This window comes from Cervus canadensis, chromosome 3, assembly GCF_019320065.1.
Source record: "Cervus canadensis isolate Bull #8, Minnesota chromosome 3, ASM1932006v1, whole genome shotgun sequence".
In the NCBI taxonomy this organism is placed as follows: domain Eukaryota; kingdom Metazoa; phylum Chordata; class Mammalia; order Artiodactyla; family Cervidae; genus Cervus; species Cervus canadensis.
In genome coordinates this window covers 44,046,932-44,066,253 of record NC_057388.1, presented here as the reverse complement: position 1 = coordinate 44,066,253, position 19,322 = coordinate 44,046,932, and the positions used below count along the sequence as shown (strand labels likewise).

Below are 19,322 nucleotides of genomic sequence, written 5' to 3'. Positions count from 1 at the left end.
GGTTGATTTCCTTTAGGATGGACTGGTTTGATCTCCTTATAGTCCAAGGGACTCTGAAGAGTTTTCTCCAATACCACAATTCGAAAACATCAGTTCTTTGGCGCTCAGCCTTCTTTATGGTCCAGCTCTCACATTCGTACATGACCACTGGAAAATCCATAGCAGGTGACCAGTACAACTGACATTTGTCATCACACCCAGAAACTCTTCTGGAAGGAGCCCTGATGGGCCTACTCCGCTTGGAGAAGAGGCAGTGAGTGTATCAGGAAAGAACAGAGCCAGGTGTGGATGCTGCTTAGAGTCGCAGTGCTTGGGCATGAAGGGACCTTTGAAATCGCTGAGTCAGATCCTGCATTTTAAAGATGAGGACTCTTATGAAGTAATTAGCCTCCAACTAATAAAAATAAAATAAAATAAAGATGAGGACTCTGAGGCCAAGACGGTAGCAGAAGGCTCTGTGACTCCTCGATGCAGGGACAGGGCAGGACCCAGGCTCCAGGGTCCAGGCCAGCATCCCTAGCACATGCCGTGGAGTTTTCCCCTCCTCCCTGCACCACTTTTGCAGAGTGCCTCCTGGCTTCTAGATCAGAGCCCAGACAGACACTTCATGCCCAGTCTGGTGGTGCTGACAATGCAGCTGGTATTTTATTTCTCCGATTTATTTATTTATACCCAGCCTTGTTGCAGAAGGATTTAGGGCTGCTTGTAAAGTTGCAAACAACAGAGTGAGATAAAGTAAATTTAACACAAGTGAGAAAGATAAGACAGAGGAATAAGTAGCTTCGCGGCAGCATTGCCCGTTGCCACCCTGCTAGGGCTGTTGACCGTACAGCTGTTAAATGGGCGCAGTTGGCGCTGAGTCTTGTGTCCCTGGCTCTCCTGCCTGGCACCTTGGCAGAGCTTTCTCCCTGGCTGGCTTTAGAACCTTTCCCCTGTCGTGATCGAGATGCCCTTGAAGGTCACTCTGAGGGACTGGGAAGTTCTCCGCAGCGGGTAACATTTGCAGGATGTGGCACAGTGGTGATTGTGAGGGTGACAAGGCGGCTGTTGGGTTGTCAGTGCTCTGTTAAGACTAGGCAGGGGAGGAGGGCTCGCTGGTACGTGAAATCTTCCAACCCTTAGGGCGCTCCAGAATCAGTGGCCTTCTTGGTCCCTTTGTTTCACGAATCCCTGCAAGCTGAGAGGAGGATGCTGAGTGCAGCTGGGGTTCAGAGCTGTTGCCCAGGCTTTTCCCCACTCCCTGCTTGTCCCTTGTCCCTTTTGCACTCTTTTGACCTCTGTTCAAGCTCCCATCTGTCGGTTCTGTGAGGCCAACTCCCTCACTGCCCCAACATCTTCATTTAGGGCCCCCAGGCATCCTCCTCGATCTTAGGACTTCCGCTTTCTCCCACAGACAGGCTGTGGTCTGAGTATCCCCTGTTCTTAGGTGCGCTGACTCCCTGGTCCTTGTCCCCACCCATCCTTGGTTTGGGTGGCCTCTGCAGTCCCTTCCAAGATTCTCCTCCTGCAAAGTGAATGAAAGCTAAGAACACAGGGAATCCCAGTACTCACAGTTCTCTCAGCCCTAGGAATGCTCGGAACTGTGTCGTTATCATTGCTTGGATCAGAGGCGCTAAATCCTCTGCAGTGCATGGGATGATTCCACCCAGGGAGGACTTGTCCCACCAAAAATGCCAGGTGCATCCCTGCTGATAAACACTGATAAGAATTCAGAGAAGCCTAAATATTTGCAGTTGTACAGTAGCATCAGGAGAGCCACACTGCAGATTTCTTGGTTTGTGCCCAAGAGTTTAGTGGGAGGAAATCACTAACTTATTTTTATCTACACAGTGCGGTCAGAAGGCATTACATTCTGAAGGGTCAGGCTATGCTGGGAATTGTTTATTTCATTAGGCTGAAGTCCTACGGTTGGCTCAACCTGTGCTGGCCTGCATCTGGGACCTGCTAACTTCTTGGCTTAGATGGGCACTCGGAGCCAGCGAGAGCCCCGTGAGCTGCCAGTGCAGCCTGTCACGTGGGTGCTGTCAGATCACCCCAAACCCCTGACAGGAGGCCAGTGGCTGGCCCAGCATCAGAGAGTGGGATCTGGCTGCAGTGGGAAAATCTTTTCAGAGGTTTTATTCTGTAACAGGCAAAGGAGTCGAGGACTCAGAGTTAAATGGTCTAATGCCCCTCATAAACCCACCATCATTCCCTTAGGCTTCAAAAATGATTTTTGAGCCCACTGGCTAGGAGAGGTAATTAAAGTTAGCTAGCCCTCAGACCTCTGGAAACTGGTGGCCCGCTGATCCCTGTGTTTTCTTGCGCTTCACCGTGGGTTGGCTAATTATTTCCTGATTTATCCATTTATTATCTAACACACTTTGAGTGCCTGCTGCAGGCCAGTACTAAGGCAAGGTCCTGACTTCTTGGCTTTTTCTGGCGCAGTGGAAGAGGGAGGCGGGTCCATCAGTGATTCGAGAGCCAGGTGCTAGGTGCTGAGGTGTGGGCAGCGTGCCGGGAGCATGGAGGAGGGACTCCTGAGACCTGGCAGGGGTACAGGGTGACTGGGCACTCCAGGGTATCCCAAATGTGGCCATGTCTGAACTGGGTCTTGAAAAAAAACCCACAGAGTTAGCCAAGGGGAAGAACAGAAGGGTGGACAAGCATTCCAGGGAGAGAACGCTGCACACCAACTCCCAGAGATAGGAAACAAAGATTGTCTGTGGTCCAGTGGTTGAGGGGCAGAGTGCCACAGGGGTAGGGATAAGCCTAGCACCTGGGGACCCTGGAGACCAGGGGAGCTGAGATAGATTCTCCTGTAGCTCAAAGGCATGAGAGGCCATTAGACATCCCCTCAGTGCCACGTGTCAATCAAAATAATTAAAAGCAGAAGAACTGGAAAGCTGGTTCATATATCCCAACATCCATTCAGCTTTTTCCCCAAGAAGAAACTTTTGATAAAATAAGGTGAAGTGCCAAAAAGATGTGTGTTCAATAAGATGACATAAAGTAAGTAGAGTAAAAGTAGGTTAAAAAAGAAAAAGAAAAGGGAGAGAAAAGTAAAGAAAAAAAAAAAACAATTCTGCAGAACTGAGTGATGGCCAGCTCTGGGTAGCAGTGACTACTTGAAGCCAGACAGTCCTGAGTTCAGGTCTGACTTTACTAACTTTGACCTCTCTCAAAGAGAGAGTTTTGACCTCTCTGGACTTTATTTCCTCATCTGAACACTGGGATAATAATACCAATCTCATCACATTTTCTGTGAGGGTTAATGTAATCCCAGTGGTTTTTACCACTAGTTTATTTATTGCTTTTTAAAGTATTAACTTAACTCAGGGCAAGCAGTAGATTATGGTTTTTGAGGATTAGTTGTCATTCATGGAATAAAGAACAGTCACAGCTTAAAGCTAGTAAAATAGATTCTAGAAATGGCAGAATTTCTATTCATTTATTTATTCATTCATTGGATAAATATCCATCACACACTTTTTTATTTTTATTTTTTGGCTGCATTGCATCTTCATTGTAGCACACAGGTGTCTCTAGTTGTGGCATGCAAGCTTCTCTAATTGCAGCAGATGAGATCTTAGTTCCCCAACCAGAGATAGAACCCTGGGTTCCCTGCACTGGAGGTGCAGAGTCTTATCCCCTAGACTACGGAGAAAGTCCCCCATCACACACTTTCTATGAGCAAGCACTGTGTGAGGCTAAGGACTGGAATAGTGAACAAGACACACCTGGTCTTTGCTTTCAGGAAGCTCCTAATCTGGTGAAGAGGACCAGGTATTTAGGGATCCTGTGCTGAAGCTGGTGTGAGCCTCCACTAGCGGCTTGTTTGTTTGGACTGACCTGGGCCGGTTTGGCCATGCAACAGTTGCCCCTGTAGAAGGTTGAGGTGGTGAAGCACAGCCTCACCACCAGGTGGTAATGAATGCTTGAATGCAAGTGTTAGACTGAAGTCTGCTGCAGAGACAGACATTTACCAAATAAATGTTTATCAAGTAGGGAGAAAGCAGTTTGACCAACTTATTTGGTGAACTTGATGAAGTCCCAGCCCTCTCTCTGTTGGGCTGTTCCAGCCATACCTCAGAGAAAAGGTTCGCTCAAGGCAGCTGCAGAAGTATTCCAGAGATAGGACTTGTTTCCCTGTGTCAGCTTCATGCTGTCATCAACCTTCCTACTCTGACAGCTGCACTCAGGGCAGCCTCCAGGACCCTGTTTACGCAACGGTGGGGATGTCACTAAACGTTTTTTGCCAGGCTGCATACCCCGAACACCAATAAGAACCCATTTCTAGCATTCCTTATACTAAATCACAAGTTTCACGAACACTAGCCCATTTTTTTATGTTCGGAATGTTTATCCAGATAGCCAAAGGACTTGTAGTCAGTGTGGGAATGTGACCTTAGGTTAATACCAGTTGACAAATCCAGACTTTGTATTCTTCATAGCCTGTGAGCTGATTACCCCTCGAGGTAGCAGCCAAGACCAGCTGGTTCATACACAATAAAACACCAGCTACGGACTCTTTTTTTCTCTTGCGTTTGTTTACATACTCAAGTGCTTTAAAGTAAATTAGACATGTAACCATATTCCATTTCTCTCTCCTATTCAAAAGGTATCATAGGGAACGCTAGATTATATCTAAAGTGACTATAAAGCCTAGTTTGCCTGGGAGAGTCACAGTTTGTACCTGATGCCCTGCGTTCAGTTCAGTCGCTCAGTCGTGTCCGATTCTTTGCGACCCCATGAACCGCAACATGCCAGGCCTCTCTATCCATCACCAACTCCCAGAGTCCGCCCAAACCCATATCCATCGAGTCGGTGATGCCATCCAACCATCTCATCCTCTGTCGTCCTCTTCTCCTCCTGCCTTCAATCTTTTCCAGCATCAGGGTCTTTTCAAATGAGTCAGCTCTTCACATCAGGTGGCCAAAGTTACGGAGTTTCAGCTTCAACATCAGTCCTTCCAATGAACACCCAGGACTGATCTCCTTTAGGATGGACTGGTTGGATCTCCTTGCTGTCCAAGGGACTCTCAAGAGTCTTCTCCAACACCACAGTTCAAAAGCATCAATTCTTCAATGCTCAGCTTTCTTTGTAGTCCAACTCTCACATCCATACATGACTACTGGAAAAACCATAGCCTTGACTAGAAGGATCTTTGTTGACAAAATAATATCTCTGCTTTTTAATATGCTGCCTGGGTTGGTCATAACTTTTCTTCCAAGGAGTAAGCATCTTTTAATTTCATGGCTGCAATCACCATCTGCAGTGATTTTGGAGCCCCCAAAAATAAAGTCAGCCACTGTTTCCACTGTTTCCCCATCTATTTCCCATGAAGCGATGGGACCGGATGCCATGATCTTCGTTTTCTAAATGTTGAGCTTTAAGCCAACTTTTTCACTCTCCTCTTTCACTTTAATCAAGAGGCTCTTTAGTTCTTCTTCACTTTCTACCATAAGGGTGGTGTCATCTGCATATCTGAGGTGATTGATATTGCTCCCAGCAATCTTGATTCCAGCTTGTGCTTCCTCCAGCCCAGCGTTTCTCATGATGTACTCTGCATATAAGTTAAATAAGCAGGGTGACAATATACAGCCTTGATGTGCTCCTTTCCCTATTTGGAACCAGTCTGTTGTTCCATGTCCAGTTCTAACTGTTGCTTCCTGACCTGCATACAGGTTTCTCAAGAGGCAGGTCAGGTGGTCTGGTATTCCCATGTCTTGAAGAATTTTCCACAGCTTATTGTGATCCACACAGTCAAAGGTTTTGGCATAGTCAATAAAGCAGAAATAGATGTTTTTCTGAAACTCTCTTGCTTTTCCGATGATCCAGCAGATATTGGCAATTTGATCTCTGGTTCCTCTGCCTTTTCTAAAACCAGCTTGAACATCTGGAAGTTCACTGTTCACATATTGCTGAAGCCTGGCTTGGAGAATTTTGAGCATCACTTTACTAGCATGTGAGATGAGTGCAATTGTGCAGTAGTTTGAGCATTCTTTGGCATTGCCTTTCTTTGGGATTGGAATGAAAACTGAACTTTCCCAGTCCTTTGGCCACTGCTGAGTTTTCCAAATTTGTTGACATATTGAGCGCAGCACTTTCACAGCATCATCTTTTAGGATTTGAAATAGCTCAACTGGAATTCCATCACCTCCGTTAGCTTTGTCCATAGATGCCCTGAAGCCTGTGCTTAAATGCACCTCTTTTCACTTTCAGAGTTGTCCGGTTAGGATAATAGGTATATGGTTACTTTGCTTCTGGAAAGAATGCAATGGCACAGAACATGGAGAATAAACCCAAGAGAATGGTTTGAATCCTCTCTCTAGTAGTGTTGTGATTATTGTTCAGTCACTATGTTGTGTCTACTCTACAATCCTGTGGACTGCAGCACACCAGGCTTCCCTGTCTTTCACCATCTCCTGGAGTTTGCTCAAGCTCATATCCATTGAGTCGGTGGTGTCATCCAACCATCTCATTCTCTGTCATCCCCTTCTCCTCCTGCCTTCAATCTTTCCCAGCATCAGGGTCTTTTCCAGTGAGTTGGCTCTTTGCGTCTGGTGGCCAGAGTATTGGAGCTTCAGCTTCAGCATCAGTCCTTCCAATGAATGTTCAGGGTTGATCTCCTTTAGGATGGACTGGTTTCATCTCCTTGCAGTCCAGGGGACTCTCAAGAATCTTCTCCAGCATCACAGTTTGAAAGCCTCCCCTTGATACATCTTATTTTCCTCATTTGTCAACTTGAGAATAGTACATTTGCTTGCCCTTCCTCCTAGTCATTTTGGGGGGCGATATTCCTTGGATGTGAATACACTTTGTAGAGAGAACACAAATTAGGGATTGTTCCTGTCCTTAAACCCAACATCAGTTTATGTTTTGAATGGACTCTGTCTTGGAAGAAAATTAGCTTCAGAATCTAAATGGTGTCAGTTCTTTCCTTTTCTTCCTGGAGAATGGATAGACCTGGTAGCCTGCATCTGCCAGGGAGGTAACTAGTTTCAGCATTTACATTTCCCCTTAACTCCATCAGAGAAGAGAACATGACCCTTTAAAGTAAAACCATAAGCCCTTCCTTTGCCTTCATATGCATTAATGTAAAGAATTCTCCAATAAAGATTCAACTTACCCTTTTATGTATGAATAGGACTCTTTTAAAAGTTTGAAAAGACGTCATAACTCATGAGAAGTGAGTGTGCCTCAGCTTGAGTGTGCCACCCTGTGGATGCATACATGGATATAGTGAGTGTTCCCTGGGGAGCAGTCACTTACAAGATGAAAATGGGGTGAGTGCCACAAACGGAAGTACTTTTTTGCATAATAATGTACAATTTTATTTTTTCAAAGTGAAAATGCTTTTTTCTTATTATAAAAGTGATACATTTTAAAAACCACCACATTTTAGGAAATAAAAGTAAATATTTCCGTGTAAAACGTTCCATCTTTTTTCGATGTGTATGTGTTTACATATGTGTTGTACATGTGTACCTCTTTGCATATATTTTATATTTTAAAAAATAAAAGTGGAATCCTATTGTAGGCATTGTCTTGATATCTTTTTTTTCTGTCTGCAATTATTGTGGACATATTTCAGTAAGTATAGATCTACATCATCATTTTTATAGCTTCCCAACATCCATGGAATAGATGTGCCAATAGTTTATGTAACCAGTGCCTGATTGCTTGTTATCTAGGTTTCTTTAGGGGCACAGTATCTACCCCCTCTGCTATAATTATTTAAAATCAATTTAAGATATCTACACACACATACACACGCACCTTACTTCAAAATTTCACTAGGAGACAGTTCATAAACCTGTTAGTGTATCATCTTTGGTTTAGGTGGGAAGACTCCTGAGAGTTGAAGCGTAGTATGGGAGGAGCTGTAAATTACAGGGCAAAGGGCATTTCAGAGTCGAGATCAAGATATTGCACTGTTACAAACTGCCTGAAGTAGGGTCAGTTACTCTAGGGACTACTTCCTCATACACTGGAGCCCAGAGCTGGTCATTCCCAAAGCTACATTACTGCTGGGAGCCTCTGTCATTTAATAGCCCTTCTAGCTTGAAGCCCAGTGATCAGAATATTCCTTTCAAAGGAGAAACACTCATGTTCACATGTGGGTGAACAAATCCAGTAACATCTCAGTGTCATGAACCTTGCCACTGGGCAAGACTCCCGGGAGCCCCACCAGGAACTCCAGCACATAAGAATACCTCAGCCCATGAGGCATCCATGGGGCACCCCTCAGGCTTTCATGGAGCAACACTTTACACTGTTTACACAAGCCAGCTGGATGGTCTGATTTCCAGGTTTGGCAAATTAGAACTCTGTGAGTAGTACTGTGGAGGCAAGCCCTGACTGAGTAAAAGTGACAGCAGATGCAGGAGGAAAGTAAAAGCCAGGGACTGCCCTGGTGGTGCAGTGGATTCAGGGTCCACCTGCCAGTGCAGGGGTCTCGGGTTCCATCCGTGGTCGGGGAACTAAGATTCCCACGTGCCATGGCAACAAGAGAAACCCACACGCCACCACTCAAGAAGCCCCCTAACACCACAACTAGAGAAAAGCCCTTGCACCACAATGAAGACCCAGTGCAGCCAAAAAAGAAAAAAAGGCTACAAGTGGGGACGCTGAAGCCCTTTTTGTGTAGGGACAGAAACCCTGTGTACTTTCTCAGTGTTTGTATGCCGCAGGTGCCTCTTGTGATGGTGGGGGTGATCACTTTGGCCATCCCTGACCAACATTTGAAACCGTGGCATAGAAGAGAAGAGAAAATATTCAAGTGGTTTTTACTTAGTAAAGATAAATCTTACAACCTTTGAAGTTTTTGTGCATATCTAGGTTGTTGCCATGTAAAATTCATTTCTTGAGATGGATCAGGGTCAAAAAGTCTGAAAGCTATGGTAGACCCTGATATCACCATTTTGTAGCAAAGTATAGAAATGAATGCCCTTAACAGTGACCTTGAGTTATTAAAAAAAAAAGATCAAATAATGTTCAAAGTATATACCATTTAAGAGAACAGAGTACAAGAGAATGAAGACCTTTGGAAAGATTCCTATTACAAAGTAGCTATGATTTTTTGAAGATTTAGTATTTTTAATCTTAAGTGGAAAGCCTTTCTACCTTCTCTCTAACTTGAACCATAATACAACTTTTAAAAATGCCAAATTTGACTTGGGGTGGGGGAAGAAACCTAAAAAAACAATAATGAAATACTGTACTTTTAAAAAATTAATTAATGGAAACAAAATTAATTGAACACCAAATTTCATACATACTTAACAAAAAGATATTCACCTTCAAGTATATCTCATAAGGTATTCATCTATCTGTGGTTCACATTAAGTGGAACTTCATTCATTTAAAACCTGTATTAAAAGGCATAGCAAGACTTCCATACTCTGGCCGGACATTGGCTTACAAAGATAAGCAAGACTCTGAACAAGTCCTCAAGGAACGTGAAGTCTAGTAGTCCAGACTGCAGTCAACCCACATTGGCTGACCTTCAGTATAAAGTCATTTTTCAAATTATGGTGTCGTATCAGCTAAGGTTGGTTGACACTGACTATCTTCTGAAGAATCTAGGGTCTGTGGTCCCATATGTGCAATCCTGTCTCTGCAGCTCTGGTCATGAGTTCACATTACCAAGGGTTACGCCAAAAGCCAGGTCCAGGTATGATCAGGCAGGCTGGCCCAGTCCCTGTGAACCCAGGTAACAGGGCAAAAGGGAAGAGTGTCCAGCTGAGCCACAGGTCCTGACCTGGAAGTCTGCAGGGCAGCATCAGGGAATTAAGTCAGGCCTGCATCCGACAGCAGCCACAAGTTACTGCCATGCTAACTTTGCTCCTCTGTTTCTCCTGACAGCTCAGGCCTCTGTCTTTTTCTTGACCCACTCTCCACATATGCAGCTTCCCAGGTGGTGCTAGTGGTAAAGAACTTGCCTGCCAGTGCAGGAGATATAAGGGATATGGGTTGGATCCCTGGGTCAGGAAGATCCCCTGGAGAAGGGCATGGCAACCCACTCCAGTATTCTTGCCTGGAGAATCCCCATGGACAGAGAAACCTGGTAGGCTATACAGTCCACAGGGTCACAAAGAGTTGGACACGACTAAAGCAACTTAGCAACCTAGCCACATATGCAGGCCATATTTTTAAGACCTTACTTGGTCCTGCCCAGGTTCCTTCTGTGTGTGTGTACTCTGATGCAGTGCCCTTCAGTGGAGGGGGTCTGAAAGCCCAGAGCATGGGCAGCAGACCTCAGCTTTGTCTCCTTCACTGCTGTCCTCCTCCAAACTGGATGTACTGTCCTTACCAGCCTTCCCAAAATCCCCGTATCCGTAAGCAGAGCACTGTTTGGCTGGTCTGTGATAGAACTGCCTTTGTTAAGCACACCAGTAACAGCTACAACAAACTAATGCTAATAATTCTGCATCCCTCTATTAGCCCACTTCTGCTAATTTTACTGATTTAGTGGCCATGCCCCTCAGATTTTCAGGAGTTCTACTTTTTAATAGCCTATCCTGTCTTCCCTAAATATGCCAGTGCTTGTCAAACCCTGTGTCCTACTTTTGGGTTTAAAAAAAAAAAAAAAGGTCTCTGTGCTCAGAGGAGTTGCAAGGTTCATGGAAATATTCTCCTCACTTTCTGTCATGTAAGCCAGTGAATTTTCCTGCTGAGACTGTTCTGATTTACCCAGGCCCCATATGCTTCTCAGGCAGCATGGATGCAAATGTCCTGTGGTTACCAAAACAACCTCAAATAAACTGGTGGGAGGTGCCACCTGTGCATCACATCTAACCGTAGAGCTTCTCCCACCAACACCAGCATGCGGATTTGATGAGACTTCACAACCTTGACTGCCTTAGTGATATTCAACATGAAGTCCACCATAGCACACAGCTTCCCTGCTGGTTGCATTTTCAGAGAGAAAGAAGGGGGAGAGGTAGATTCACAAAGTGGCAGCAAAACGTTCTAGGACTTCCTAATCATCCCCTCCTGACCTCTCCCCCTCTGCAGTCGATGTTCAGCGTCTCTGTTCGTGGCCCTGAGTGCTTAAATTCATCCCCATTCACTCCTACAAACCCTGTGGCAAACTCATTACTATAACTTCTCAAAGAAAATGCCCCAAACCTACAAATGAACCCACTCACATGTATCACAGGATAGTAATGTCACCCCCTATCAAGCTGGGAGTGTGTCCACTTGGCACAGACAAGGAATATGACAGTGAGATCCTTCATTTGGTCCATTTTTTCCATCAACCTCTGTAACAAAAGAACCTAGCAAAAGCGTAACCTTGAAACACACGTTGGAGACGAGATGCAGGCAGATCCCTTCTGCATGCGAGACAGCACACCTTGGAGATGCAGGTGGCATCATGTACAGCTTGCCAGGCCTGCTGGGGCATCTGCTCTGGCCTCTGGTGGCTGCTTAGACTGGGATTAGGTCAGGAGCCAGGGGTTAGCAGCTGGGTGTGCTAATGAAATCAAAGGAGGACAGAGTGCAGACTGGGTGGAGGTGGTGGCTCTGCATTGAAATAGTAGCTCTGGAATGCAGACTTCCAGAGCTCTCCCCACAGTGTGGAGAGGAACCCTCCCTGTTAGAGAGTTGCAATCTAAGAACTGAAAAACCGTGAAGATGGGAGTTTGAGAAAATCAGGGAAGATGATGTGCTTTTTTAATAAGACAGCTTTACTGGCCTTTTCAGTTCTATCATTATGTGTTCTGGAACGTGATAGAGGCAAGCAAGGAGGACTGGGTTAGGAGTTAGGAGACCTGATGTTGTTGATGATTTGCAGTTGTGGCCTTGGACATGATTTGTAGCCTCTTCAGAAATCTCAGTTACTTGTCTGTGAAAATGAAAATAATTGCAGATAATAAAGCACCACACCAGCACAGCCACTGTTCATGGGGCTGAGACCGAGGTTTCTCTGAGCCTCCGTTTTCCTCCTTGTTAAATGGGGATAATCATACTGGCCCTGTAATTGTAGTGAGTGAGGAAGAGGACAAGTAAACCTTGGAGTTCTAAGTGAGAGGCCAATCTCACAATTCTGGGATCGCTTTAAGAAGTCAGTTGTCAATCTGGGGCCGGCTGCTGTAGTGAGCCTCACATTGCCCCACCTGACCCTTCTCTCCAGGGAGCCCCTTCCCTCCTCCCCTCCCCTCCCCTCCCCCAACCTCTTCCTCCCCTTGGCCTTCCTTTGTCTGGGAGGCTCCAAGCTGCCTATGCTGTTGTCTTGATCCATCAGGCAACTGCTGTGTTTCAGATCCCAGTGAAATATGTCTGTGTAGTTTGTAAGAAAATGTGGGTTCCTTTGGGAGGAAGGGGTCAGCCGTTACGTGGGTGTGCATACCCTCCACCACTGCACTGGAAATCCCTAGAACCAGAGGAACAACATGTACTCTCCAGAATCAACATGAACCTAGCCCATGGTTAAAATAGTTTTTATAAACAACCTGTTTCTACCTACTCTTTAGTTTTCACTAAACCTCTGGAGTGGGAAAGGGGCAACATTTTATTCTTCAATTCAGAGGCAGATGAGAGAGAGATGAAGAAGAAGGTGGGGCAGGGGTTAGATTTGAATCCATTCAGCAATTTCAAAATTCTCATTCTTACGTTCGCACCCCAATTATCTTGGAATTCACTTTTCTCAAATCCTCAGATAATTCTAAAATTTGACCTGGTCAATTGTGTTGGTGTAAGAATGAGATAGGGCTTAATGCATTCTGGGAAAGAAATGAAAAACTTTGTTAAATATGTGATTTAAGCATTCCTTTTTATTTTATCTTGCCAAATGAAAATACTTTATTCACTGTCACCTGTAAGAGAATCCAGATTCCAGGCTGGATGAGGGAGGAAGGTTGGCCCCAGCAACCCTGACCTCAAAGAGAAAAGGGAAGCCTTTCTCGGGACCAGGTGAGAAGCAGCCCAGGGATGCAGTCCCTCCATTCACTTCCTACGTGGCTCAGTCACTTGCTTCCTCTGTGGCTCGGTGGCCTTGCTGCACCAGGCAGGGAACTTGGAAGTCCCGTTCCCTGTCTCAAAACTTCCGCTCAGCACACCCCTTTTTTCTCCTTCGGGATTTGCCAACGTCCAAATTCCAGTGCTTGTATAAGTCACCCCAGATGTGTACCAAGGTCTCAGCATTTGCAGAATCTCTGTGTCAATCTCTAAGTTAAAGATGCTTTAAGGAAGCACCCAGTTCCTTCTGCTAATAACCGCAGTTTGTCATGTGACACCTGCCCCTCCTCCCCATTCTCTCTGTAAACCCCCCACCCACCCCACCTTTGAACTGTCCTTTATCTGCCAAACATCTCCATTTCCTTCAAGGTGGTAATCTTCTGCTTTTGTTATTTAAGTTTGGTTGTCTTCTTAATTGTTACCCAATTGGTCTGGGGCTTGCATAAACAGTTAACAAAAACACGGCGCACGAGGCAGCCGTTTCGCTTTCTGGGCTTGTTGTTCTTGGCACTGGGTCAGTTCTATGAACTTCTGGTGTCCAACTGGTAGGACCTGAAACTCTGTGTTTAACAAGTGCCTGTAGTCAAAACAGTTGGCGTGTGCAAGCTCGGATAGCTGGTACTGACTGCAGCCGGCCAGCCGTTGGGTCCTGGGACGTGCGGAACACTGGACCCCCAATCACGGTGCTCTGTTTGAGGGCCGGGCTTTTGTTATTTAGTTTGGGAGGAGGGGGGTCTTCTTTTTTTTTTTTTTTTTTCTTTTTCTTTTCTGTGATGACATCTGCTAATATGGATCACTTCAGGTTCCAAAAGTACAACGTGTTTACAGTCGTCGTAGAATCAGATTAAGTTGGCAGCCCGAGTCTCGCTGTAAGTGGTTTTAGTTTACATTTCTTCTTCTAGCAGGATGTTTTGCATAAATTTTGCTGATCCTGGGTTATTTATAGACTTTTTTGAAAAAAAAAGAAAAAACGGGGATGCCTGAGAGTTTTCTGTTCTAACTGTGGAAAGTGAAATCCGTTTCTGCAGCTAGAGAAACGGCCGGGCATGTGCAGCAGAAGGTTATTTTAGCTCTTGAAAATTAATTTCTCCGAGAGGTCACTTGATAACATTCCGGAGTGTCCTCTCCAGCTGCCGACATCAGATTCCCTGATAATTGTCTTAGGATGTGTTGTTTTCTTTTGGTTGGTCACAAATGGAGTAAAATGAAAGTAATGATGCCATTTCCTCTGGGACGCTCTGGGAGAGTGGATGCAGTGATTGGGTATTGTTTCAAACGTCCGAAATAGGTTCCTGGTGGTTGTTTTGTCCAACCCTGGGGAGCAGTGCAGCCAGCCCAGAGCGGGGCGGTGGGACTGGGGGAGGGGCTGAGGAAGTCAGCTGCTGGAAAGTGAGTTTCCAGTTTGTCCTCACCTAAATGACAGTAGTACTCAGGGGTTTATAGTACTAAAATGATAATAATAATATTGAACAGTAAGACGGCATGTCAGCTAATGCATGATCTGTTTGATTTTTCTGGCCCCGGTGGCAGTGTCTTTGGGGACCGCGTGAGTGTTTGAATGAGAACTAAGGCTGGGCATGTTCAAAATCACTAAGGCAGCATTAGCACTCTATGAAAGGGCTTCCCATAATATTTACTAGAGCAGTTGGCTAAAAATTGCTCTGCTTTGCCCACCGAGTGGCTGTGTAATTAGCTCCTGAGAGTGTACCTTGAGCACCTCCCATCTCGGTGTCTGTGCTCCCAAAATTTGCATGGGTAAGTAGCATGTCCATCAGCGTAATGAGTGTGAAGTCCCCGTCTAATGGTCCAGGAGAACGTGGCAAATGAGACACTTCATTGTGCCTCTGGTTAAATATTTTAAACCAAACAAATCAAAAGGGAGGGAGAAAACATCTGGGCCTTGTGAAAGGCCTTCTAAGTAGGAAGTCTGTCCTGATCCAGGTACGTGGGTCCTTCTCAGACAGGTCCAAATCTCCCACTGCTCCGCACCCCCAGCATCGCCAAATTACACATGAAATGAAAATGGACGGGTGGAGTGGAAATTTCCAAGGTAGTGACTGTGACATAGGCCAAGACGGGACATGGTTCTCACTGCCCAGGGCTGCCATCAGGGGATTCTTTTTCTCCTCCATGTTGCTCTCATCTGTGTGAAGAGCTGACTCATTGGAAAAGACCCCAGTGCTGGGAAAGATTGAGGGCAAAAGGAGAAGGGGGCGGCAGAAGATGAGATGGTTAGATAGCATCACTTACTCAGTGGACATGAAGCCGAGCAAACTGTGGAGAGTGTGGAGATCAGGAAAGCCTGGAGTGCTGTGGTCCATGGGGTCACAAAGAGTCAGACATGCCTTAAGAGACTGAATAACAACAACAACAATATACAAGCGAGGTTGTTTGTATTTTGTGTCGTTTTTTGGTCTCCTCTAACCTGGCAGACAGGAGAAGGCAATGGCAACCCACTCCAGTACTCTTGCCTGGAAAATCCCATGGACGGAGGGGCCTGGTGGGCTGCAGTCCATGGGGTCCCTGGGAGTCGGACACGACTGAGCGACTTCACTTTCACTTTTCACTTCCATGCTTTGCAGAAGGAAATGGCAACCCACTCCAGTATTCTTGCCTGGAGAATCCCAGGGACGGTGAAGCCTGGTGGGCTGCTGTCTGTAGGGTTGCAGAGAGTCGGACACGACTGAAGCAACTTAGCAGCAGCAGCAGCAGAACCTGGCAGAGAATAAGGATGAGACTTGCTATTCGTCTTCTACGGTTTAGAGCATGCCCTGTGCTTTCTCATGATAGCCCCACTGAGCAGGAGAGGGACAGGTCAGGCCCTTTGGTCCCAGTATAAAGATGTGGGCTTAGCCTGGACGGTGAAGCTGGGGAGCCAGAGCTCCAGCCCACGCATATCCATCTTTCATCCACCTTCTCATTCACTGCCCCATCTGAACTGGGTGAACTGGCTGCAATGCAGAGATTAAGAAACTCTTTGTTCTGATTTGATTCCAGTCTGCCTTTATGGATGGGACCCTGTTATACTCCCTATTTCCTCCTCCTGTCTGTCAGGCTGGAGTGGAATTGGAAACCTACCTTTGAAGGCCTTAGGTTGGAGGTGTCTCAGATTGTGTGCTTCTCAGCCTGCAGTGATTATGGGTGCCCCCTCCCTACTGTATAGATAATCTCATGGCCTGAGCGAATGAAGAACCTTGAAGGGAACCCACAGGCGTTTGTGTTGGAGAGGTTGGCAGTGAATACTGAGAAGTTTCCCAGCCATCCTCGCCCTTTGGCTTTTGCATTTGAATTGGCCAAACCCTCACATCCCACCATCCTTGGGAAAAGGAAGGTGCTTTATGGCAGTTCAGCTGTTCTGTGCTGGAAGACCTGCCTCCTGGCAGCCTGAGTGCATCTATAGGTTTTTCCTTGGCCTAACCGGCAGCTTTCTGCCAGTGGGAATGGTATCTTGGAGAGATTTATAGTAGTAATAATCATAATACTCTTCTTTTATGTTTGCATAGCCTGACTCAACTTTTAAACGTCTTTTACATGCCTCATCTCATGGACTCCTCCCTATAGCCTTGAAGGGCAGATATTTTTAACCTCAGAACACAGAGGTTCTGGAAGGAGGGAGCCAGTATTCAGACTCCAGCTTTTGGACGCCAGTGCTCCTTGTATTGGTTTCAGCTGCCTAATGTCTATAGTTGGTTGCCAAAAAGGAGGGCAGTCTGGGAATTGGAAAACCCGGTTTTCTCCTTTTATTGTATTTCTTGTCAGTTATAAAGGCATATTTGATTGTTCACTGTGTGAAGCTCTGATAAGAGCTCTACACTTAGTCTTTCAACTGCTGGTAGCAGAAGGGCTGTTTTTAGCCCCATTTGTTAGTCATCTGTGGGATCTGTACCAATGAAGATGAAGATGTGTGGACCAGGTGACATACCTGCCCTGAGTGGCAGATGGATCAGCAGAGTCACACCTCTAGAGTGCTGTTCACAGGTTGCTGTCACCCCAAGGGATGTATTATGTTGCGCGCTTGGCCCTGTCCTCCTCTTCCATGTTATAAATGAGGATTTAGAAGAAGAATAGTCTTAGTGGCAGGATTATCCAATTTTTCAAAATTGGAGAGATTTAGGAGGAAGAACAATTACATTAATGAGTCAGAGTCCAGAAAGATCTCCAGAGGTCAGAGCAGTGGACTGACTCCAACAAGATGACATTTTTAAAGGACACCTGTGGATAAGCAGCTTGGCAGTGAAGAGTGTGAAATAAGACTTAAGGGTGATGTGACTGTTAGAAATAAAAAATATAGCTTGAGTGCCTGGTGGACTTAACAGGAGAACAATATACACAACAGACAGATGGGAGCTGCCCACCTATAATGGTCTCCCTTCTGAGTGGCAGTTTAGGAAGGACGTGGGAGCCAAAGAGGACCCAGAGATCAGGAGAAGAGTGAAAATGACCTTTTGTGAGAAATGATTTTAGAAGATGTCTGAGAGTATTTAGCCTGGAGAAGGAGATTTCAGGGAACAAAGCATTTGGCAAAGTGTCCAGGGAAGGGGAATTGGACTAGTTTGGGGTGACCCCCATGGGACAGAAATGGAATTAATACTCAGGTGTTAACATTCAGGCAGAGGGGAGACTGTCCAGCGGCGGTGCTGCCTGGTCTGGGAGAGCCCAGGGCCTGTGCTGGAGAAGCCAGGCTGGGCAGCCCCATGGCTGCCACTCCAAGGAGGTGACGCCAGCCCTGGAAGGGGCCAGCAGAGGAAGCAGAGAATGTTTACCTGTGGGTTTCTTCTTGCTCTGGAGGTGGGGGGTGGGGGGAGTCTGTGACTATGTCCCAACGTCAAGGTCTAAGACCCGAGTCCCTTTGGTGGAAATGATGGCTGTGTCAGGGACGAGGGGGTTGGCTGAAGCTGTGCCTCAGCCTTCCACCTGTAAATAGAAGGGCATCATGCCTGGTAGGGGAAGGGGGGACTGGGTATTGTTTAAGACAAATTAACACTTCCTTGTGGACCTGAATTGTCTGTCTTAGAGTGAGTGCCTATCTGCTATCCTACTGGCCCCCTTAGTTATCTTAAGTTAAAAATTACTTCCTTTAAGTGATTCCAAGAAGAGTTTTAAAGGTAACTCTCAGTGATTCTGAAACTGGTTGTTCTGTGTGTAGATTGTCTTGGCCCTTACTTTCAGCAGAACTTTGGGGTTTTTTGTTTCTGAGGTGAAATCCATATAACATAATACTAACCATTTTAAAGTGAACAGTTTGGTGGCACTGAGTACATTTACAATGTTGTGCAACCACAGCTTCTATCTGGTTCCAAATGTTTCATCACTCCAGAGTAAAACTGCACACCCATTCAGCAGTTATTCTACTCCCTAGCCCCCCGCCTCAGTCCCTGGCAACCTCCAGTTTGCTTTCTGCATCTGTGGATTTGCCTATTCCAGACATTTCCTATAAATAGAATGCATATAATACATGAGCTCTGTACCTGGCTTCTTTCATTTGCATAGGGTTTTCTGGGTTCATTCATATGGTAGCATGTGTCAGTTCTTCATTTCTTTTTATGGTTGAATAACAGTAAGATGGTGGCTCAGAGGTTAAAGCGTCTGCCTGCAATGTGGGAGACCTGGGTTCGATCCCTGGGTCGGGAAGATCCCCTGGAGAAGGAAATGGCAACCCACTCCAGTGTTCTTGCCTGGAGAATCCCATGGACAGAGGAGCCTGGTGGGCTGCAGTCCGTGTGGTCGCAAAGATTCAGACACGACTGAGCGACTTCACTTCACTTCACTTCAACAGTGAGAGACTTTATTTTGGGGGCTCCAAAATCACTGCAGATGGTGACTGCAGCCATGAAAGATGCTTGCTCCTTGGAAGAAAAGTTATGACCAATCTAGACAGCATATTAAAAAGCAGAGAGGTTAACTTTGCCAACAAAGGTCCGTCTAGTCAAAGCTATGGTTTTTCCAGTAGTCATGTATAGATGTGAGAGTTGGACTATAAAGAAAACTGAGCACCGAAGAATTGATGCTTTTGAATTGTGGTGTTGGAGAAGACTCTTGAGAGTCCCTTGGACAGCAAGGAGATCCAACCAGTCCATCGTAAAGGAAATCAGTCTTTTAATGTACATTGGAAGGACTGATGCTGAAGCTGAAACTCCAATACTTTGCCCACCTGATGCGAAGAACTGACTCATTTGAAAAGACCCTGATGCTGGGAAAGATTGAAGGTGGAAGAAGGGGACAACAGAGGATGAGATGGTTGGATGGCATCACTGACTTGATAGACATGAGTTTGAATAAGCTCCGGGAGTTTGTGATGGACAGGGAAGCCTGCATGCTGCAGTCCATGGGGTCACAAAGAGTCGGACACAACTGAGCAACTGAACTAAACTGATTAT

General features: G+C 45.9%; 1 protein-coding gene across 5 annotated transcripts in view; it reads left to right on the top strand.

The window, feature by feature from the left end:
- Window positions 1-19,322, top strand: part of ATXN7L1 (ataxin 7 like 1) — a 253,029-nt gene that overhangs the window by 171,303 nt on the left and 62,404 nt on the right. Inside the window, exon 1 of one of the 5 annotated variants that reach the window (XM_043463024.1) lies at window positions 10,986-13,814. The exons of the other annotated variants lie outside the window; for them this stretch is intronic. The gene's annotated coding sequence lies outside the window, so the exon portion shown is untranslated. Of the gene's footprint in view, window positions 1-10,985; window positions 13,815-19,322 lie in introns of those variants that run through there. 5 annotated transcript variants of the gene reach the window in all.